At 40.8% G+C, this 24349-nt stretch overlaps 1 protein-coding gene across 1 annotated transcript in view; it reads left to right on the top strand.

The window, feature by feature from the left end:
• Positions 1-24349, top strand: part of IGF1R (insulin like growth factor 1 receptor) — a 327353-nt gene that overhangs the window by 147117 nt on the left and 155887 nt on the right. The window lies entirely within an intron of this gene.

Here is a 24349-nt window from a genome sequence, read left to right on the forward strand (position 1 = left end):
CCATCTCCTAGTTGACTTCCTCTGTATGCCACTCTGTTGGGAGCTTCCTAAAATGAGGTGACAGGAACAGGCATTTTGTGGTAAATCTGTACTTTCAGTCCCCTTCCTGGTTTGTTGGGTCTTTTTTTGGCTGCCATTATATATATTGGGTCAATGGTTTGTGAGAATAATAATTGTAGTATTTGTTTGTTCAGCATTTACTATGTGCCAGGCACTGAACTAAGTGCTGAAGTGGGTACAAACAAATTGGGTTGGTCACAGAGCCTGTCCCACATGGGGCTCACAGTCTTAATCTCCATTTACAGATGAGGTAACTGAGGCCCAGATAAGTGAAGTGACTTGCCCAAGATCACAAAGCAGACAAGTGGGAGAGCCAGGATTAGAACCCAGGGCCTTTTGACTCCGGGATCCCTGCTTGATCAACTAGGCCACCCTGAGAAGAGTCAACAGTCTCTCCAAGATCCTATTCCCATTAGCTCAGATATCATAAAACTGTTAAGTACATTTCTGACTTTGTGGCTTTAAAGAAAGGACAATGCAAATATAAAATAGCATATGTTCATGTGGAAGCCTTCCCTCTCCCTCCCCAGCAAGCAGAGGTCAGGATCGATTATTTGCCAATAAATCCTTCAGAATGTGTTAATACTGCTGACTATGGTCTAGGAATAATCCATCCACCATTCATGAAGGGGGGATACTTTGGGGTGAAATCTGGACAGCCTGTTTTTGTTGGCCTGATGAGAAGTGCTAATTTTGTCCCATACCATCACCTAGATCACATGATGTTATCACTTAGGTCTTAAATGATTGCTGGGAATATCATATATTTAGTATTTTTTTAAGTATTTCAGTCTTTAGGAGAGCTTTTTAACACTGGGTTTTTTTTTCAGCTAACAGATATATGTCCTTAGGTTTTTCATGAGTATTTTCACAGGTAGGTAATCTGAGATCACTGTAACTGAAATAGTCCCGAACTAAAAATGCAGTTTAGCTTAAAGAAGGAATTCTAAATTTAGCCTATAAAAATTATTAATCTTTTTGGAGCTGGGCTTACTGATGAAGTGCTAATGCACGCGTTGATAGTGAACATCTGGGTTCTCTAAATCAGGAAGTTGATTAGAATCGAGAGAAGTTTTAAAGCTGTGTGTCTCCACTGCTGGGTGACAGCAAGACCCTTTTGGGATACTTAATTTTTGGACTGATTAAGACTTTTTTTTTAGTTCCTTGAGGTTTGAATGTAACATTAAACAACCCTCCATATACAGGGAAAATGTACACCCAAGTTATAATGCTTTTTTCCTTCAAAAACACATACGTTAGGGAAATACTACTCTTTTTTTGGAGTCAAATGCTGTAAGTTTTCCATGTTTTCATTTTGGTAAACTAACAGTTGCTGGTATTTGCAAAGAATCCAAAAGGATCTTCAGGCAAGTTATTACTGCTTTTGTTCACACTGCTAGACATTCACACAGATAGTAACAAGGAAGATACTCTGTTTTAAGATTCTGGAGATATTGTGGAAGTTTTTTTACTGTCCTGGTCATTAGACACTCTAAATATTTATAGGTGCTAAATATCTACACTGACATATCCTCCTAAAATCTCTCCTAACAGCAATAGACTTTAAATGCTTAAAATTTTCTAAATCAATTTGGCTCATTAAAAGTTGTGTAAATCAATAGGCCCTTTTGCAGATTTTATGATTAGAGGATATGTTAGTACCCCCTTCCATGAAAATTGTAGCTATGCTATTATTTTCCAACACCAAATGGGTTTATTCTGGAAAACATTGTGACTTCAGTTGTATTCTCATATCTAATAATTGCTATCTGCTGTGTTGGAATATAGTATAGTAGTAAAGGGTGGAATCCTATCTTCCTTTCCAAGGAGTAGTCAAAGGAATGTAAGCATATGCCATGAACAGTCTGGTTATATTCCTTAAAAATGTGGTTTTGTTGTGAATGGTTGTATGTTGGGGGTATGTTTTCCTATAGATTTATATGGTGTTATAAATTAAGATTCTTTCCAGAAGCAGGTAAGTGCTAATTCCGTTGTGAATTCATCTTTGCTGTTTCCCAACTTGCACTTTCTCCTCTTTCCCAGCAAATTAATTATACCCGAACTTGCACCCTTTTTCCTGACCTCTCCCAACTTCTGATCCCCCACAACTCCCAACAAGTTTCTCTCCCCAGAGATTTAATATTACAGTATATTTTTTTAATGTACTACCTCAGTCACTGACCCTCTCGCCCTCATCCTTCCAATGGCTTGTTGTCCCTGGCTACCAGCCCTAGAGAAAGGCATGGGATAATGGGTGAATGGGGCAAGTGTAGGAAGTGGGAAGGGGGTAGGGTGAAGGGAGGAAAGGCATGGAAGAACATTTTCTTATCTACTGTAGTAGACCAAAATGTCAAGGATGGGGTAAGTCACTGAGCTGACAGGTCTATTATCATAACCTTGAGGTACAATTTCCTCGTGCTCTTGCCCCAGAGGTGTCTTGATCCACTCAGCATATGGTTTCTATACTACACTATTGACCCAAGTGTCCTCGAGTATAGCTTGCTGCTTTTAGAGAACCTAAGTTGAAAAGCATTCTTGATTGTGTGGTATTTTGACATCAAACCCCATTACGGGTGTGCAAAGGTCTGCATGAGCAAAGACTCCTATTAAGACTTAATTAGTTATTGAGTCAACCAAACAATAGTATTTATTCATTCATTCAATCATATTTATTGAGGGTTTTATCCTAAGTAGAGCACTGTAGTAAGTGCTCAGGAGAGTAAATATTAGTAGACACCACTCCTTTCCACAATTAATTAGTAATCTAGTGGAATGATTTTGGTATCTAAGTCCATTCAGTAGTATTTATTGAGCATTTACTGTGTGCAAAGCACTGTACAAGGCACTTAAGTGTTTATTTTGTGCCAAGCACTGGGGTCAGTACAACACAATCAGATCAAATTTCCTATCTCACCTGACTGAGGCTCACGGTTTAAGGGTGAGAGAGAATAAGTATCTGGTTCCCATTTTCTGATGAGGAAAGTGAGGCACAGAGAAGCTAAGTGACTTGCCCCAGGTGGTGGTGGTGGTGGTAGTAATAATAATAATAACAACGGCATTTATTAAGCGCTTACTATGTGCAAAGCACTGTTCTAGTAGTAGTAGTAGTAGTAATAAAAATAATTGTCACATTAAGCACTAACTATGCGCCAAGCACAATACTAATTACTAGTCTAGATACAGTATGAACAGGTTAGATTCAATCCCTGTCCCACATGAGGTTCACAATCTAAGGGGAAAAGAGAACTGGTATTTTATTTCCATTTTATAGATGATAAAACTGAGGCAAAGAAAAGTTCAGTGAATTGCCCCAGGTCCACACAGCAGGAAAGTTGCAGAGGTGGGGTTAGAACCCAGGCCTCCTGACTCACAGTCCCAGGCTCATTCGTAAGCAAAGCTGTTTCTTGCAGTCCAAATTTGTTAGCTATTTAAGGTAAGCGTGCATTTAGAAATATTTTATAACACTATACGCATGAAGTTTATTGTCAGCTTTGTTTTTTCACCTCATAAATTTTTCTGAAAATAAATTACTGTGAGATCATAAATATTTGGGACAAATCCGTGGTGAAAAGCACATGACTTCATTGATGTACATGCATGTGTATATAGAAGAGGAGTGAGGTGTTCATAAAGTCTTGAAAAAGTACTTGCCTGACACACTTTACATGGAGGTTTGCAAGGAAACAGTGACTTGGTTTGTCTGTAATCCAAAATTCAGGCACAGAAATTCATCTTGAATTTGTGAAAGTATTGTGCAATCATGGATGGTTAAATATCATGTATATGGCTTATTTCATATAATTTTATTTCTTTTCTTTGACAATCGTCGTCAAAAATATAGCAAGTAAAGTATTTAAGTGAATAGTAAGCAACTTGAAATCAGTGGTGGGAGAGTACCCTCTGATTATAATAATGATGGCATTTATTAAGCACTTACTAGGCAGCCATATGCCTTAGATGGTGATTTAGCTCTTCACCATTATCGGCAGTTTGAAGACCTCACTCTGTTCCCAGTATTGGTTCTCTGCTTTCCTCATGATTCTTGATCCCAGAAGTCACAGGCAGCTAGATGCTTGTATTGTTGTTTTGTACTCTTCCAAATCTTACTACGGTGCTCTGCACACAGTAAATGCTCAATAAATATGACTGACTGACTGAATGAATGTAAGTTTGACCAAATACTTTTATCTTAGTTACCACAATCCAGGACAAGTTTCTAAAGTTTATAAGCAAAAATTTTATTTTTCTAAAAAGTTTGGCTCCTGATCTTTTTAGGCAGTTGGTTTTTCTGTTTTTAAAGTAATTTTGGGAAAGATGGGAGGGAAGTGTATTTACATGTTGTCTTGGTTCTCTTTTGTAAGAAAAATCTCTGAAGATTCTAAGACTCCCCCAAAGAAAGCAGGCTCCCTAAATTTATTTGTCAATCCAGATGGAATGCTCTTGTGACTCTTGACGTATTTTTCATTCCTGAAAACAGGCTTGTTCAAGAAGGAAGGAAAATTTCACTTAAACCAAAGTAATCCGGTGATTCCCATGACACTTCATCTCACTTAATCAGTGGCATTTATCGAGTGCTCATTATGTACAGAGCAATGTATTAAGCATTTGGGACAGTACAGTGTAACAGTATAAGCAGACGTGTGCCCTTCCCATAATGGGCTTACAGCTTATTTAATTACTATAACCTGATTCTGCGACTATGGTTTTTATTATTATTATTAACAACAATAATAATGACAATGATAAGTGGTATTTAAGTGCTTACTAAGTGTCAAGCACTGTACTAAATGCTGGGGTAGATATATGATAATCAGGCCCCACATGGGGCTTACATTCTAAGTAGGAGGGAGACAAGTATTCCCATATGAATCCCCATTTTGCAAATGAGGGAACTGAGGCACAGCAAAGTGACTTGCTCTAGGTCACACAGCAGAAAAGTGATGAGATGGGATTGTAACCTAGGACTTGCTGACTCCGAGGCCCATGCTCTTTCCACTAGGCCATGCTACTTCCTGCTGCTTCCACATTGTTTTAGTGTCTAGACACAGTGTACAATAATAATAGTAATGATGGTATTTGTTAAGAGCTTACTATGTGCAAAGCACTGTTCTAAGCGCTGGAGGGTGGATGAGTTGTGGGATTGGAATTAGCTAGTTATTTTCTGATATTCAGTTATTCCCTCTCCCTCTGCCTCACTCTCACTGATTTCAAATATTAGGAGAAAAAAGAGTTGGGAAGTGGCTTTGTGGTAAAAATCAACAATGAATATTTGATAGTTTGGGTTTTTCAGAATATAGATGAATTAGAAGTTTGTTACCCCATTGTAACTGTTTAGGGTCCCCTCTAGTGACCAAGAAGCTCCTGTCATGATATAGCTTGAGAGAAGTGGTGTTACTCAGGAATTGAAGGTCTAGATAGAAGAAGTTCCAAAAGAACAATCACAGGATAAGGCATTAGACAAAAGTGTGGCACCTTAGAATTCTTAAAATGGCCAGCAAAGCAGGAAGGGTTATGGATCCTGAAAATATTTGTGGAATTGATCTGTTTTTTTTTTTTCTTAAAGGTATTTGTTTAGCACTTACTATGTGCCAGGCACTGTATTCGAGCACTGGGGTAAATACAAGATAATTTGGTTGGACACAGTCCATGTTCCACATGGGGTTACCAGTCTTAGTCCCCATTATATAGATGAGGTAACGGAACATGATCCTCATGGCTGGTGATGGTTTCTTTGACCCGAAGTGGGGAAGATAGCAATGGACCCCCTTAGGATATCAAGATGGCTTGGGCATCCTGAAACAAGTAGTGTCTCCCATTTAGACTGTAAGCTCCTTGTGAGCAAGGAATGTGTCTACCAACTCTGTTGTATTGTCCTCTTCCAATTGTGTAGTACAGTGTTCTGCATAAAGTAAGCACTCAATCATAATAGTAATTGTGGTATTAAAATACTTACTAGCTGCCAAGCACCGTATTAAGCGCTGGAGTAGACACAAGATAATCGGGTCTCACATGGGACTCACAGTCTAAGTAGGAGGGAGAAGAGCTATTGAATCCCCATTTTGCAGGTGAGGGAACTGAGGCACAGAGAAGTTAAATGACTTCCCCAAGGTCACAAAGTAGACAAGTGGTGGAGCGGGGGTGAGAACCAGGTCCTCTGACTCCCAGTTCCGTGTTCTTTCCACGAGGCCACACTGCTTTCCTATTGATTGATTGATTGCTTGTTGATCATAGGGAATGTGTCTACCGGCTCTGTTATATTGTCCTTGCCCAAGCACATAGTAATAATAATAATGATAATGATGGTATTTATTAAGTGCTTACTATGTGCAAAGCAATGTACAGTGCTTTGAGCACAGTAAGCACTCAATAAATACAACTGATTGTTGGACTTGCCAGTGACCATCTCCCTGCCCCGACTTTTATTTTTAGGTTATTGAAAAACTGTTCCTATGTAATCTACCTCTTTTTACTTCACCTAACTAAATGGTTCCAAGCCAGGGATCATAGCTGAAATTGTACTAATTTTGATTGTTGGTAACTTTTTTTGAGAAATGAGGTCGGATCCTCGAAAACCGTTATACATTTTTTAGTAGTCGCCTTTGTAGGTGGTTCTGAAACTTGAGGTCACTGACTGACTGAGGTGGAGAAGTTGGTCTTGTTTTTCCTCCCACCTGCAGTGTTGGTTCGTGTCTTTCCGGAGTCATAAGTGTTGAACAAAAAACCCAAACAGGCAGGATTTCAAATTCTTGAAACAGAGGTTTGAAGCAAAATTTCAGAAACAAATTTTGAGTGTTATAAACATTTTGAAACTGAAGTTTGCTGTAACAGGACATTCCTAGATGAGTTGTTTTGAAGTTGTTCTTTTGATTTGCTTGAGAAATCACTGCATCCCTGTATCACTCCAAACCAAAAAATAAATCCATGCTGTTGAGGATGGTGTATCTTATCCGTGTAGGGTCCATTTCAGAAGTGATCTGAAATACTTTTCACTTAATGGTGCTGTTTTAAATAAGGGAGAATCCGGCTAGAGAGGAATAGGGGTTGATGAGTGGGGAGAGAGAGAGCAGAGTATGAAGGTAAATGGGCAAGGAGATCCTTAGTCAATTGTAGAATTAAAAAAGGCAAAATGATGTGGCTCAAAAGAGAGTCAGAGGACAGGGACAGGGATTCAAAGCCAATAATAAGAGAAATGGTTTTTGTTAAGCACGTACTACAATCACAAAGGTGTGATCAGAGGTGTTCAGTACACTGTCCTAGATCTAGCAGGGTTATTGTCTTCTCAGAATAATAATAATAATAGTAATATGTGTTCAGTGCTTGTCACATAGTTTTGGGGTAGATATAAGATTATCTCCCCAAACAACAAGGGGCTTATAGTGGGAGGGAGAAATGGGTATCAAATCTGTTTTACAGATGAGGAAACTGGGGCACAGAGAAGTTAAGAAAGATTGCTATACTCTTGGCCATTTTGGCTACCCCAAATGGAAATCTCCCATTGTTGGGTAGGGACCGTCTCTATATGTTGCCGAATTGTACTTCCCTTAGTACAGTGCTCTGTTAATACAATTGGATGAATGAATGGATCTAAGAATAAATGGTGAGAGGAGACGGGTGACATAAAAGAGAGAGACATGCATAAATTCAGAAAATGAAAACAAAAGAGCAGTAGAGAAGCAGCGTGGCTCAGTGGAAAGAGCCCGGGCTTTGGAGTCAGAGGTCGTGGGTTCAAATCCAGGCTCCGCCAATTGTCAGCTGTGTGACTTTGGGCAAGTCACTTCTCTGTGCCTCAGTTCCCTCATCTGTAAAATGGGGATTAAAACTGTGAGTCCCCATGGGACAGCCTGATCACCTTATAACCCCCCAGCGCTTAGAACAGTGCTTTGTGCATAGTAAGCACTTAATGAATGCCATCACTAAATGCCATCACTACCGCCCATAGTTCCCCACTGTGTGGCTTTATGTTGAGGCTGCTAGGGTCCTTTCCACCACTTTAATACAAAGTAGTTCAGGATCGAAGCCCCGGGATGATGCTGTGGCCAACATAACTGTATTGGTAGTTTGGTATGTGAATTTCTTCAAAGGTTAGTGATCTCAGATGCAGTATGGCCTACTGGATAGAGCACAAGTTTGGGAGAAGGAAGGACCTGGGTTCTAGTGCCAGTTCTTCCACTTGTCTGCTGTGTGAACTTGGGTGAGTCACCTAGTTTCTCTGTGCCTCAGTTACCTCATCTGTAAAATAGGGATTAAGACTGTTAGCCCCATATAGGACCTGGACTGTGTCCAACTTGGTTAACTTGTATCTACCCCAGCACTCAGTACAGTGATTGGCATATAGTAAGCGCTTAGCAAATGTCATTAAAACAAATTATTATATAGGAATGTTAAAAAAGTAGAGGATAATGGGAGTAGCCAAGTGGGGAATTAAAAAAAAGCAGGCACAAAGGTGAATCCAAGGCAGGAATCATGTCTTTGAGTTCTGTTGTACTCTCCAAAGCACTTAGTCCAGTGTCGTGCACGCAATGCACCCTCAATAAATAATGTTAATGGATTGATAACATCCTAGGCTGGTTATGGACAGTTATTCAAAATTGCATGTGTGGTTGACAGTGGAATTTTTGAATTTATGTATCAGTCATAGTGACTCAGAGTTTCCTCTTGCTTTGTTGATTGTACCTTCTTGCTATATACTTTTGGGTAAGTTAGTAATGCCTGCAGCACTTGAAAAAAAAAATCACTCATTTGTCTTTAAGCGTGGTTACCTGTGCGTGCAAGTGTGTACACATTGAGGCTTTTCACAAAGAACATTTTTTAGCAGATGCATTTAACACCACTTGCCTAACAGCAGATATTAATATAAGGGAATAAATGATTTATAATGGAAATGTCAGTGGTTTGTTAATGAGCTGCTAGCGCAGTTTGATATGAAAGAAATTTCATAAATACATTTGTTTGCTTGGATGTGTACTTGGGCAACCAAGGTTTTTGTTCAAATATCATTTTCTGACATTTTACAGTTTTCTTCATTTTCTAATTTTTAAAGTAATTTAACAATTCTTGTGACTATGCATGAAAGTATCTTTGCCCAAATGAGGCCTTATCATACCTGATACCATGTTTTATTGTCACACCACATGGTGGTTTGAACAATTATCCAGCAATTTCAGGATACCTCAAGTAGATTCATCTGCTTTCTGCATTGTAAAAATATGGATCCAAATCTTATCCTGACTAATGATAATGTGCATTCTCAAAAACTGTCTTGAACTCAGATCTCTTGGGTGTAGGATGGCATTTTGGAGCAGGATGTGTGCTTATCGTTCACATTAGTGACAAACAAATTATCAACCAGATGTAGTTATTGAGCCCTTATTGGGTGCAGAGCACCATAGTCAGTGCTTCGAAGAGTACAGTATAACAGATTTGGTAGATACGTTCTGACATTGCATCATGGAGTAGAGGCTAGAGCATGCGTTTGGAAATTAAGAACTTGAGTTCTAATCCTGACCCCGCCACTTGTTTGCTGTGTAACCTTGGACAAATCACTTGGCTCCTCTGGGTCTCAGTTACCTCATCTGTAAAATGGGGATTGTGACTGGACCCCACGTGGGACAGGGACTGTGTCCAACTTGGTATGCTTGTGTCCACTCCAGTGTTTAGTACAGTGCCTGGCACATAGTAAGCACTTAACAAATACCATAATAATAATAATCATTATTATTATCATTATTATTATTAACCAAAAGCCTTTGGGTATAGAATGATGTTTTTGGTCAGGATGTGTGCATATCTTTCACAGTGGTGACAAAGAAATTATAAATCAGTCAGTGGTATTTACTGAGCACTTGCTGTGTGTAGAAAACTGTGCTAAGCCCTTGGAAGAGTACAGTATAACAGATTTGGTAAACATGTTCCCTGCCCTCAAGGAGTTTACCATTTAGAGGGGGAGACAGACATTAAAATAAATTATGGATATGTGCATATATTCTGTGAGCCTGAGGATGGGGTAGATGAATGGTACAAATTCCAGTGCAAGGGTGATGCAAAAGAGAGAGGGTGTAGATTTATATGGCTTGAGTTTTGTATTATGGGCCAGCAGCAGAATATAAAATGTTAGAGAATTTGGATTCAAGCATTTCTAGTCCAGAATTTCTTAAGAACTTTTGGAAGTCCAAATCTGATACTTTCAAAAATGAAGTCTTGTCACCTGGCTTGACAGCAGACATTAGGTTGCCTTGAGTTGGGGGAAAAAAATATTTGGCCTCCCCTCCCACCCCCAACACACAAACATAGGGTGGCCTTTCTATGATGCTTCTGTGCACCCTGAGACAGGTAATTTCTGAGACCAGCCCTGTTGTCATCACAAGGAAAGAGGAGAATTCAAGAGGAGAGAACAGATGATGAGAAAGATTGAATCACCACTTTGATGGAGCTCATATTATTCTGTTGATGTCATCCAGATGATGGTTTGGAGACTCACAGTTGTGGTGTGGTGTGCTTGGTTGGGAAGCAGCTTGGCCTATTGGAAAGTGCACCATCTTGGCAAGGCACAGGACCTGGGTTCCAATCCCAGATCTGCCGTTTGTATGCTGTGTGACCTTGGACAAGTCAGTTAACTTGTGTTTCTCAGTTTCCTCATCTGTAAAATGAAGATTAAATCATACTCCCTCCTACGTAGACTATGAGCCCCATGCAGAACAGGGACTGTGTCCAACCTGATAACCTTATATCTACCCCAGTGCTTTGCATAGTGTTTGGCACAAAGAAAGTGCTTAACAAATATCATAATTATTATTATTGTTATCTTTTGTAGTAGTATTAACTCCTTTTTGAGAAGCACTGTGTTGAGAAGCAGTGTGCGTAGTGGCAAGAGCACTGGGAGTTAGAAGGACCTGTGGGTTCTAATCCTGGTTCCCCACTTGTCTTCATGACCTTGGGCAAGTCATTTAACTTCTCTGTGCCTCAGTTTCCTCACCTGTAAAATGGGAATTAAGACTGTGAGCCCCATGTGGGACATGGACTGTGTCCAGCCTGTTTGACTTGTATCTACTCATGAAATCTCATCTCATGAGATGAGATCATCAGCTCATCTCATGAAATCTCTTGCTCCATCCCTTCTCCCCTCCTTAACTTCCATCTTCAACCGCTCACTCTCCACTGGTTCCTTCCCCCTGCCTTCAAACATGCCCATGTCTCTCCCATCCTAAAAAAACCCTCTCTTGACCCCACCTCACCTTCTAGTTATCGCCCCATATCCCTCTTACCATTCCTTTCCAAACTCCTTGAACAAGTGGTCTACAAGCGCTGAGTCGAATTCCTCAACAACAACAGTCTCCTTGACGCCCTCCAGTCTGGCTTCCGTCCCCTACATTCCACGGAAACTGCCCTCTCAAAGGTCACCAATGACCTCCTGCTTGCAAAATCCAACGGCTCATACTCTATCCTAATCCTCCTCGACCTCTCAGCTGCCTTCGACACTGTGGACCACCCCCTTCTCCTCAACACGCTATCTGACCTTGGCTTCACAGACTCCGTCCTCTCCTGGTTCTCCTCTTATCTCTCTGATCGTTCATTCTCAGTCTCTTTTGCAGGCTCCTCCTCCCCCTCCCATCCCCTTACTGTGGGGGTTCCCCAAGGTTCAGTGCTTGGTCCCCTTCTGTTCTCGATCTACACGCACTCCCTTGGTGACCTCATTCGCTCCCACGGCTTCAACTATCATCTTTACGCTGTTGACACCCAGATCTACATCTCTGCCCCTGCTCTCGCCCCCTCTCTCCAGGCTCGCATCTCCTCCTGCCTTCAGGACATCTCCATCTGGATGTCTGCCCGCCACCTAAAACTCAACATGTCCAAGACTGAACTCCTTGTCTTCCCTCCCAAACCCTGCCCTCTCCCTGACTTTCCCATCTCTGTTGACGGCACTACCATCCTTCCTGTCTCACAAGCCCGCAACCTTGGTGTCATCCTCGACTCCGCTCTCTCATTCACCCCTCACATCCAAGCCGTCACCAAAACCTGCCGGTCTCAGCTCTGCAACATTGCCAAGATCCGCCCTTTCCTCTCCATCCACACCGCTACCCTTCTCGTTCAAGCTCTCATCCTATCCCGTCTGGACTACTGCATCAGCCTTCTCTCTGATCTCCCATCCTTGTGTCTCTCCCCACTTCAATCCATACTTCATGCTGCTGCCCGTATTGTCTTTGTCCAGAAATGCTCTGGGCATGTTACTCCCCTCCTCAAAAATCTCCAGTGGCTACCAATCAATCTGCGCATCAGGTAGAAACTCCTCACCCTGGGCTTCAAGGCTCTCCATCACCCCGCCCCCTCCTACCTCACCTCCCTTCTCTCCTTCTACAGCCCACCCCGCACCCTCCACTCCTCTGCCGCTAATCTCCTCACCGTGCCTCGTTCTTGCCTGTCCCGCCATCGACCCCCGGCCCACGTCATCCCCCGGGCCTGGAATGCCCTCCCTCTGCCCATCTGCCATGTTAGCTCTCTTCCTCCCTTCAAGGCCCTACTGAGAGCTCACCTCCTCCAGGAGGCCTTCCCAGACTGAGCCCCTTCCTTCCTCTCCCCCTCGTCCCCCTCTCCATCCCGCATCTTACCTCCTTCCCTTCCCCACAGCACCTGTATATATGTATATATGTTTGTACATATTTGTTACTCTATTTATTTATTTTACTTGTACATATCTATTCTATTTATTTTATTTTGTTAGTATGTTTTGTTTTGTTCTCTGTCTCCCCGTTTTAGACTGTGAGCCCACTGTTGGGTAGGGACTGTCTCTATATGTTGCCAACTTGTACTTCCCAAGTGCTTAGTACAGTGCTCTGCACACAGTAAGAGCTCAGTAAATACGATTGATGATGATGATCTACTCCGGTACTTAGTACAGTACCTGGTACATAGTATGTCCTGACAAATACCATTTAAAAAACAAAACAAAACCCCAATCCAGAAAAAACCCCAAAACATAAAAATGCTATAATCAGTTGTCCACATCCCACAGGGGACCCACAGTTTATTTAGGAGGTAGAGCAGGTAATCACTAATTTTACAGATAAGGAAACTGAGGCATAGAGAAGTTAAATGACTTGCCCAAGGTCATATAGCAGACAAGTAATGGAGTTGGGATTAGAGCCCAGGTCCTCTGATCCCCAGGCCTCTGCTCTATTTTCAAGGCTGTGTTGCTTCTACCTGGGTTTGCTTAAAACCTGGATTTGCTTGAAATTGGATTATAAAATTAAGTGCTCAGTGTGTTAAGGAGTATATCTTAAAGTGAGCATTCTGCTGGCACCCCAAATTATGATTTTTACTAAAACCTAGGTAATAGGTGTATCTTCCTCAGAAATGTTAGTTGTAGGTTCTGTTTTAAGGGACCAACAGAATCTTCTTTTCCCACTCCCTCTGCAAGCTTCCTAATGAGAATTGTGTACTTGTATCTGAATTAGAGAATGCTTGAATGTCTTGTACCTTAGTGGATGTTCTGTCTCTTAGATGTGATTATGTGGTACAGTAGCTTCTGAACTGATCCTTTGAAGTCATGCAGTTGAGCTGCTTTGAAAACCAAATTTTTTAAATTGTTATGCTCCTATTGCTGAATCTTTAGGAAAAACAGCTGGGAATTCAGGACATACATTCCCACAATGTGAATCTAGGTAGGCTATCTGATACAACTTTCTTTTCCTGATAAATTTCTTCTCACACGGGAAGCCTTGTCTGTAGAAACCTTTTAGCAAGGCACATATCCTAAGAGAGAAGTAGTGACTATCATTGCCTTTTGGCCTATAGCAGAAGGTTTTTTTTTTTTCCACTTAGATTTGTGAGCCCCCTGAGAGACAGGTTCAGTGTCTAATTCCCAACTATGTAGTCTCTCATAGCTCTTTGAATAGTGCTTTGCACCCACTAAGTGCTTAATAACACTATTACTACTCACTTTAGCTCTGCAAATCATGGGATTACACCTCATCTGCAAAATGGGGAATTAAGACTACGACCCCCACCCCTGTGGGACATGGACTGTGTCCAGTCATTATTAGAGAGAGATGAGGTGAGGTGAACGAGAAAACTCTCTCTCTCTCTCTCTCTCTCTCCCTCTCCCTCTCCCTCTCCCTCTCCCTCTCCCTCTCCCTCTCTCTCTCTCCTCCCCCCCTTCCCCCCCAGGATTAGAACATTCCCATATCCTGCACTAGCAGCAGCATCATCATCATCACTTCCAGCAGCACCTGGGACAGAAATGAACTCAGTTCTACTCCCAACCTTTACCAGTAAACATACAAAGGTATGAGGAATTGTGCCTAGCCTATTAATCAATGGTTTATTGAGCCCTTACTATGCACAGAGCACTGTACTAAACACTGGGGAGAGTACACTACAACAGAATTAGCAGATAGGTTCCTACATAATGAATTTACAGTATAGAGGGCTACCATCTAAACTGTCAGTTTAGTTGTGTCAGTTCAGCGTCACTTTATCACTCAACTTCTCCCACTTAATCAAGTTAATTCCTTTGGCCCGGCTTATGAAAACACAAATTGACTGGGGGAATTGGATTAATATATTTTGATTTTCAGAGTTCTTCTCAGATAGACTGGGGAAAGAAGGTGGTAACAGAGTCAGTCTTCCATGGCTGCAAGTTTTTGTTCATTTTCTCCATCAACTGAGTGTTTACACTCTATTGTTTTGATATTTGGGTCTGAGATTGACCAGGATAATTCTGATTTCAATGAAAATAAATTCAGTTTTCTGAAATGAATTCCTCCTTTTCCCTGGTCAATTATCTGTTTACAAGGAAACTCTAAAGTTGGAAGCTAGAGTAGGCTTATATGCACTGGTAATTTATTTAAATGTGTCTACCAACTCTATCTTATACTCTTCCACTCAATACAGTGACTGAATTTTTTATTGTTTGATCTGTTTTCTGATTTATATACATTTAAAGGTAAATCAATTTATTAGTTTACTTTCACCTTTTCCTAAATGAATATGTACATTTCTCCGAGAAGGAGTTTTAGGACCTGTATTTACCTCTGAAATTTTCTCTTTCTCAATCAGATGCTTAAAATGACAATATTGTTACATTTTCAGGTTTATATGAACTTTTCCACTTCCTTAAAATATTTTCTTCATTCAACAGTTCTTGTTGTCTTTGGCAATTTTTGTGGGGAATTTTCAAAAGTAAGTACCTACTGCAGAAATCCCCACTGGAAAAAAAAAGGTTTCATTTCATTTCTCGCAAGTCAGTAAGCAGTGGACTTATGTGTTTCCTAAAGTTTCTAAAGTAAAAATTGGGGCCTTTTGAAGGCCTCAATGATTTGGTGACCATCTTCCCTGATAACTTTTTAAAATTCGTAGAATTAACATCTGTTACGACTTCAGCCTGCTCTTTGACGCACAAGTGCAAGTTTCTTCAGCTTATCCCTCATATTGTGTAATAATAGTAATTTTTGTGGAAAGTAATTAAAAAACCAAATAGGTACCACATAAACTATAACCACCTGATTGAATTGACTCTTACATTGCCTTATCGGTATTGTGGCAGGCAAGATTAAAATATATATGTCACCAATATCCTGTTAAGTGTTCATAACCTAGAGTGTGTGCTCTGCTCCGCAGTATTTTTACTACAGAAATGTGCTTTGCTTCAAAGCTAATTCACAATTCTGACATCAGCCTGTAATTTACATCTGAAGTTCTAGAGGGAAAAGAACCTGTTAACACCCATTTATTCCAGTAAAGCAGGAAACCTCTTACAAGTAAGCAGGAGTGCCAGCGTTTTATTTTGAGTGTACGGCTGGACGGGGGTTGTTTGTAGCTGCTGTCTGAAGTTGATGCCACCACTGACAGCGAGTTTCTTCTCTGAATTCATGTGTGAGTGAAAAAGCCAGTCGGGACCCCCAGTCCTGGCTGCATTGTGCACACAGAAAAGTTTACTTGTGCTAGAGAAGCACATGGCCTAGTGGATAGAGCGTGGGACTGGGAGTCAGAAAGACCAGGGTTCTAATCCCAGCTCTGCCACTTGTTTGCTGTGTGACTTTGGGCAAGTCACTTGGCTTCCCTGGTCCTCTGTTACCTCATCTTTAAAATGGGGATTAAGACCTTAGAGCAGGGACATGTGGGACAGGAACTGTATCCAACCCAAATTGCTTGCATCCAACCCAGAGTTTAGTACAGTGCCTGGTACATAGTTATTATCATTATTATACTGTGATGTTGGATATTGGCTGCTCCTGGTGCCTTTTTTTTGCATTGGCTTTTTGCTCTCGATCCTTACAAACTTATGCTCAGAAACTCTGCCCTTTCTTAATAGTGAATCAGGCTAGTCTGCCTGCAACAGTTGATGTGCATTCCAGGTCATCTGGAATGTGGCACTCTCTGAAGCTCTTATTAAGCATATTCATAAAATATCCATATCCCAATTTTACTTCACTTTACAGCAGCTATTGTGGTATCCTGCTGTTGTTCATTCTCAATATGTGTCCCAACCGGTGTAGCCGTGTTGCAGTGAGTACACCTTCGATGATAGGAGCCTTTTTTGTTTATGATTCTCTCGACATTTGAGCGTGGCCTGTAAATGGTGCTGAGGGAGTTGTCCAAGGAGTTGGATGTGGTGTTTTGTAGGGTCCAAGTCTTTCAGTTGTAGAGAAGATTAACACAATAGCTCTTTAGAACTTTAGTTCGGTGTGGAACCTGATACTGCCTGCTGCCACATCTATCTTCCATAGGGCCTGTTAGCCTTTGATTTGCCAGTCAGTCATATTTATTGAGCGCTTACTGTGTGTAGAGCACTGTACTAAGCACTTGGGAGAAAACAATGTAACAGAAACATTTCCTGCCCAAGAGCATATTATATTTCCTTATCTACGATTGAGTTGTTGATCGGTGTGCTACCTAGGTAACAGAAATCTGGGCAGCATTAGGTCTAAGTATAAAGTTTAGATTGTATCTGTGTAGCTTCCCTATTCATTCATTCAACCATATTTTTTGAGTGCTTACTGTGTGCAGAGCACTGTACTAAGCCCTTGATTGATACATCACCTTTAGAATTCTCATTAATTAGCCTGGCTATTAGTGTAGTCATAATTGAGGGGTTGTCTGTAGGGTGTTGGATGATGCTAGAAGGCCACTGAGTTGGAAAAGTAGTCATAGTATTTTTAATTTGATAGTTTAGTAGTTATGTGCAAAACACTGGGAAAATTAGATGGGTGAGAATTGGACAGGGTCCCTGGCCCAGAAGGGGGTCACAGTCTAAGAACAGTGGGAGAGTTGATAATGGACACTTAAGGACTGATAAACTGATAAGAACATAAAAAAACAAGGAAATATTCAACAAGAAAAATAGAGTACTGTGCCTACAGGGACATCATTTCAGGCTCCTCAGGGCTCAGTGTCCAACCATCACAGCTGCAGCTAAAAACTGTATTGCAGTTCACTGATGACTCTGTAGGATAGGATTGTTGTTTGAGGTGACAGTGTGCACTGACGTAGTCTACAGCATTTGTGGTAGTCTGAGCCCTTCCTCACACCATCATTTTATAGCAACTTGCCATTGTTGTTCCCAGATCTGGTTAGGTGGAAAGTAATGAGCATTGTGAATTTGGATAGTTACACTGTGTGTGTTAACTTTTAAATGGAGGTTATCATATTCGTGTGAGGAAAAAGTGAAAATAGTCTCTTGCCCTGATGACTTCTTATAGAAATCTGCCATTAAAGTTAATACTTTTGTTTTTGCTTCAAGCAAACCTATCAGATCATATCTCAGCTCCATCTCTGTGTCCTGTGTCCTACTGACACAACACAAATTTTTCTGCCCCAAGATGACCAAGGAGTTCCTCCCTCTTAGTACAGAGAGTGCCTCAACACTTAGTACAGTGCCTGGCAAATAGTAAGTGCTTAACAAATGCCACAGTTATTGTTATAATTATTCTCCAGCTACTGGCAGTGCTTTTTCCTTTCCAAATTATTCCCTGTAGTTGGCCATGTTCCAAGGAGGTATCATACACAGCCCTAATCCAATTAATCTTCCCTTTTGAAGTCGAGGGTCAATCATTCAATCAATCGTATTTATTGAGCGCTTACTGTGTGCAGAGTACTGTACTAAGCGCTTGGGAAGTACAAGTCGGCAACACATTAGGAGTCATTAGGAGTGAATCTCGTCTTCTTCTAGTAGCTTTTTGGGCATCTTTCTCCCCACATCCCCCTTCTCCAATCGAATGACTGCAATGGCTAGCCTTCAGGGGTAAAATAGTAATTCTGATCATTTTCTTTTCAATTTTAATATCTGATCAGAGCTTTGTTATTAGATAGTTTGCTTGATTTTTCTGTTCGCTTCTGTTGTAATCACTGTCTTAAAAGTAGCCATGTAAACTAATTAGCACAAACCCACGTGTTCAGGACCCTTTAAAAATTGGGTTTCATAGAGATTTCTGTGAGTAGGAATTTACACGTGCAATTTGAAGACTGAAACTAAGGGTCACAATGATGTGCAATGGTATCCTCTAGGTAAAGGATTATATTTCATTGGATAGAGTGGTTTTGATGGCCACTCTGCCCATTTTCAGAGCCTTACCAAAATCATACCTGCTTCATGAGGTTTTCCCTGAGCAGCCCTTCATTTCCCTTCTGTGCACTTGGATTTGTGCCCCTTGGGCACATTGATTCTGTCCGCACCCCAACCCCACAGCACTTATGGTCAAATCCTTTATTTTAATGTCTGCTTCCCCTACTAGGTCTTTTAGGGCAGAATCATATCTACCAATTCCACTCATTCATTGAGTCGTATTTATTGAGTGCTTCCTCTGTGCAGAGCACTGTTCTAAGTGCTTGGGAAAGTACAATGCAACAATGAACAGTGACTTTCCCTTCCCACACTGAGCTTACAGTCTGGAGGGGGAAGACAGACATCAATGCAAATATATAAAATTACAGATATACACGTAAGTCTTGTGGAGATGAGCAAAGGGAGCAAGTCAAGGCGATGAAAAAGGAAAGGGGAGATGAGGAAAAGTGGGACTTAGTCTGGGAAGACTTCTTGGAGGAGATGTGTTTTCAGTAAGGCTTTGAAGAGGGGGGAGAGTGATTGTCTGTTGGATTTGAGGAGGGAGGGTGTTCCAGGCCAGAGGCAGGATATGGGCTTGGGGTTGCCAGTGAGACAAGCAAGATTGAGGCACAGTGAGAAAGCACTAGAGGAACGAGGCTTGCTGGCTGGGTTGTAGAAGGAGAGAAGCGAAGTGAGGTAGGAGGGGGCAAGGTGATGGAGTGCTTTAAAGCGAATGATGAGGAGTTTTTGTTTGATACGGAGGTGGATGGGCAACCCCTGGATTATTTTGAGGAAGGAGGTGATTTGTTCTGAACAGTTTTGTAGAAAAGTGATCTGGGCAGCCGAGTGATGTATGGACTGTAGTGGGGATAGACAGGAGACTGTACTCTCCCAAGTATTTAGTACAGTGCTCTACACCCAGTAAATGCTAAATACCATTGATTGATTGCTACTGACTTGTAGGGGTGTCTAAGACTATGCTAAAAGTTGAGCCCCTAAAGTGGTCAGTGGCTTATTATGATCTATTTACAAAACTTTTAAAAAAATATACTGTCTCAAAGTAATTTCCATGATGCCATTGAGCATCAACGGGTCTTAATAAAATAATTAATCAATGGTATATTAAGCACCTGAGTGCAAACCACTGTATGAAGTGCGTGGGAGGGTACTTCCCACCGTGGCTAATTCAGTGCACTGTACAGAGGTGTTCTTCAATAAATACTACCACTACTACCAGATTAGACACAATTAGTGATAGAAGGAGGAAGAATAAAAGTATAACAGGGAGTGCAAATTTGTTAGAAGGAATAGTTGAATAAATAAATGAGCTTGGAAATATACAAATAAATATATACATATGTACCTAAGAATTGGTACATATATGCTAAGAAGGGTGGTAAGTTGAAGACACTAATGTTACATAAATTAAAATAAACTTTTTTGAGGTGGAAAAACTTTTAGAAAATGATTAAATTTAGTACCTCCTAAATTAGGAAAATATCACTTTTTTGAGAGGGTTTTGCAAAAAAGATCCAGATATATATCAGTTCATAGAACATTAAAATGTAGCCACATAAACCAAAATGAGAGCGAATGTAAGTAGGTAAATATGTGCAACATAATTAACTGGAAGACCGAGATTTTAGGTACATTTCAAAATCAAATGAAGCAAAAGTTTAATTTCCCTTTGTAAAGCTGATGTTTTTTCTACTTCCTTAGGAGTTCTAAAAAATTAAGTAGACACATCACAACAGAGGGATAATATGAGCCTAACTGAACAATATAGCATGCCTCTAAACTTGCTGGAGTAGTGATATGGGGGCACCTTAAATTGCTAAATGTTATAGTTAAACATACTCTGGGTAAACAAACCTTTAAAATGTCTTCAGTGTCTGGGAGGAAAATATTTTGTAGGAGGAGTGAAACTGTGCTGCTTGTCATGCTTTTCTTTAAAGTACCTCCCTTCCCTCTCCATTACTCCTGTTTCCTCTACTTTCAAATACATGCATGCACACTCATATATATATGTATATATATATATATATATATATATATATAAACACACACACACACACACACACACACACGCACTTGTTTTTCCTCTCTCATAACCTCCTGGCCCGTACCCCCCCCCCCCACCCCCAAACTTCCCTCCTTTTTCTGCAGCTGGAACTCTAGAGCAGCATTTTATGAATGAGGCACTGGAAAGGGGGAGGAGAGGGTTTATGTTACAATAACAGTCTGGTTGGTACTAGATTTCATTCACCCCTAGTCATCTAATTGATGCTTTATTTCAAACAGTATCATGGCTTACATTCTTCCTCTTAGGTTACAGCAGGTAAAAATTACAGGTATATTCCAAACTAGAGATTTGGTGATTTTAGTTGGATGGGAGGGGGCCTGGAAGGTGTGTGAGTAAGGAAATCTGGCCTTTACTTCTCAGTTGTTCGACATTTTATTGCCCCCCCACAAAACACACACACACACACACACACACACACACACACACACACTCTCTCTCTCTCTCTCTCTCTCTCTCTCTCTCTCTCTCTCTCTCTCTCTCTCTCTCTCTCTCTCTCTCTCTCTCCCCCCCCCCCCCCCCCCCCCCCCCATGGCTGCATCCACATTATTCTGAGCTGATGTGCGAACAATGGTTTAAGCTTGCTCAGTGTCATAATTAACTGTGGCTTTACATTTGTTCCCTGTTGCATAGTTTTGGTTAAAAAAATACTGATCTAATGAGACCTAGGTTCAGAGCACACCCTCTTTCTTTCCTGTCCTTTTGCAACTCCTTGAGGTAGCCATTATTATAGGTACTTCAGACCCCTTTGTTGTTCCAATTTTGAATGGATGCTGTGTGACAATGGCACCTATCCTTCCTGTTCACAGCAAAATTCAGACACAGGGTATTGTCTGGAGCAGAATTGAATGTCTCTCCAAACAAAAATGCAAAGAGATAGGCAACGTACTTTAAATGGTTGATTTGAGTTCCAGCAGTGGTGACTGAATAGGATTAGAAGTCTAATTACCAACAATAAAGCTCTTTAAAACCAGTATTGCCTCCCCTTCCTTGAAAGGAGCACATGTGAATGGCAGAAAAACTTGGAATGTCTTGAATGTTTTTGCATCATGTGTTTATTGGAATTATATTTCTCATCTAGTGAAAACATGCCTCATTTAATATGTATGGTTTCAGAGAGACAAATTGGTGGTCAAGATAGCTAATGAACATCTTATAATCATGTCTGCATGAGTTGAGTATGTTCCGTAGAAAGGTTTCCTGTTAAATTCTGTTTCTGTCACATATTGGCCCAGATCAAGCTTAGTATTAAAGGAAATATTCAGTGATATTTATTGAACACTTACTGTGTTCAGGGCACTGTGCTAAGCACTTAGGAGAGTACAGCAGAATTGTTAGACATTTTCTGTGCCTACAAAGAGTTTACAGTCTAGTGGGGGAAGACAGATATTGAAGTAACTTACAGCTAATTATGGACAGAACATAGGACTAATGTTTTTGAAACTATCTACCACTTACCCTGACAGGAAAAAAAAGTAGTATTTTTAAAGCACTTACTATGTGCCAAGCACTAGGTTAGAAACAAGGTAATTAGGTTGTCCCATATGGGGCTCACAGTCTTAATCCCCATTTTACAGATGAGGTGACTGAGTCCCAAGTAGTTAAGTGGCTTGCCCAAAGTCACATAGCAGACAAGTGGCAGAGCCGGGATTAGAACCCACACCCTCTGACTCCCAAGCCCCTGCTCTTTCCACTAAGCCATGCTGCTTCTCTGCCAGAAACCATGGTATTGGGACATTTGTCAAATTACTAGTGAGCATTTCAGAGGTTTTCCACATACCAGTATTAGAAATTTCATTCTGTCCCTGGTCTGTATGGCTTTTAGGATAATCTGGGAAGATCCAGAAACCTTGCAAGTGGAATGGGGGCTATAGTGGCTATGGATCAATCAGGCAGATCTCTAAGTCAGTCATGACACACGTACAGGGGTAATTACCTCCTTGGCAAAATACAGACCCTTTCTAGCCTCAGTCTGTCACCTACAAGGACGTTTTCTGAATTCTATGGAATGAAATTACCTTCAGATGGACTGGTCTGCGAGTCAGATATTCATGGGGCAGATTCTGAGAAGGTTTTCAAACTACATGTGCAAGTATGGCCTGGAAGTTGACTGTCTTTCTTAAAAACAAGGAAAATGACTACCCTGATTTTTTTTTTTTTGTGCGTGCACGCGGCACACACACACACACACACACTTTCTTTCTACCTCTTCATCCTTCTCACTCTCCTTCCCCCTTCCCACACACCTCCTGTTTCTGCAGCTGGAATTCCAAAGCAGTTGAAGCAAAGCATGTATGTGGTACGGATGCACTCCTAATATTCAGTCTCTCTCTCTCGCTCTCTCTCTCTCTCTATCTATCTATCTAACTGTACTTCACTGGACTCACATACCTTTAGGAAAATTTCACTGTCCATATAAGATTTTTTAAAGATATATATATATATATATATTTATATTTAAATGTATATATTTAAAAAATCTTACATAGTGAAATTTTCCTAAAGGTATGTGAATCCAGTACAGTACAGTTAGCTCTGACCACACTGTGCACACACAAAATCTGTTGGGATTTTTTGAGAGAGAGAGAGAGAGAGAGAGAGAGAGAGAGAGAGAGAGAGAGAGAGAGTGTGTGTGTGTGTGTGTGCACGCGTGTGTGAGTGTGTGTGTGTGTGTGTGTGTATATGCGCCTGCATGTTTGCTTCAAATACTTGTATAGAAATTTAGAACAAGGCGAGGGTACTCTATCATCAGGATGAGCTCTTGAGTTCTTTTTCACTCTCTGGATTTGTACTCTCCCAAGAGCTTAGTACAGTGCGCTGCACATTAGTAGAGTGTTCAATAAATGCCATTCATTGATAGTGGTAATGGAATGTGTTGAACCATCCATAGTCTTTACCAGCCCAGTTGGTTCAGATGCAACTGCAGTCTGAGACAAAGTCTCTCTCTCCTCTCCTCAGTATTAAGTTCTGCCTGTACTCTAGCAGTAAGACTGAAGAGTAATGTGTCACAATGCACATAGTCACTTATTTGGTCCAGGTTGACTACCAGTATTCCAAGTGTGGAAAAATCTTGATTGACTCCTGTATTACGCTGGAATGCAGGACTTTGAGGAATGGTTCCAACTTGAATAACTTTAAAAAAAAAATAAGGTATTTTTTTAAGCACTTTTTCTATGTCCCAGGCACAATTTTAAGACCTGGGGTAGATACAAGATAGGACTCACAGTCTCAGTCCCCATTTTACAGGTGAGGTAACCAAGGCACAAAGCAGTTAAGTGACTTTCCCAAGGTCATTCATTCAGTCATATTTATTGAGCACTTACTGTGTGTAGGGCACCATACTAAGTGCTTCGGAGAGTACAATATAAGAATAAACAGACTCATTCTCTCTCTACAATGATCTTATAGTCTAGAAGGAGAAACAGGTAGGTAAGTGGTGTAATCTGGATTAGAACCCAGGTTCTTCTGACTAGGCTTCCAGTGAGTGCTTTCACACTGCTTGGAACATGGCCAGTAAGTGAATGAGTGTTCCTCCAAGTGGTTTATTGTACACCCTCATTACTTTACCTCAATATTTTTCTTTTTTTATATATGAATCTTGATAAATACATTGAACTGACCTGCCCAGATTCATATACATCTCATGGAGTTGCATCATGTTTCACTCTTTCCCT

The sequence above is a fragment of the Tachyglossus aculeatus genome, chromosome 5, assembly GCF_015852505.1.
Source record: "Tachyglossus aculeatus isolate mTacAcu1 chromosome 5, mTacAcu1.pri, whole genome shotgun sequence".
NCBI classification, from domain to species: domain Eukaryota; kingdom Metazoa; phylum Chordata; class Mammalia; order Monotremata; family Tachyglossidae; genus Tachyglossus; species Tachyglossus aculeatus.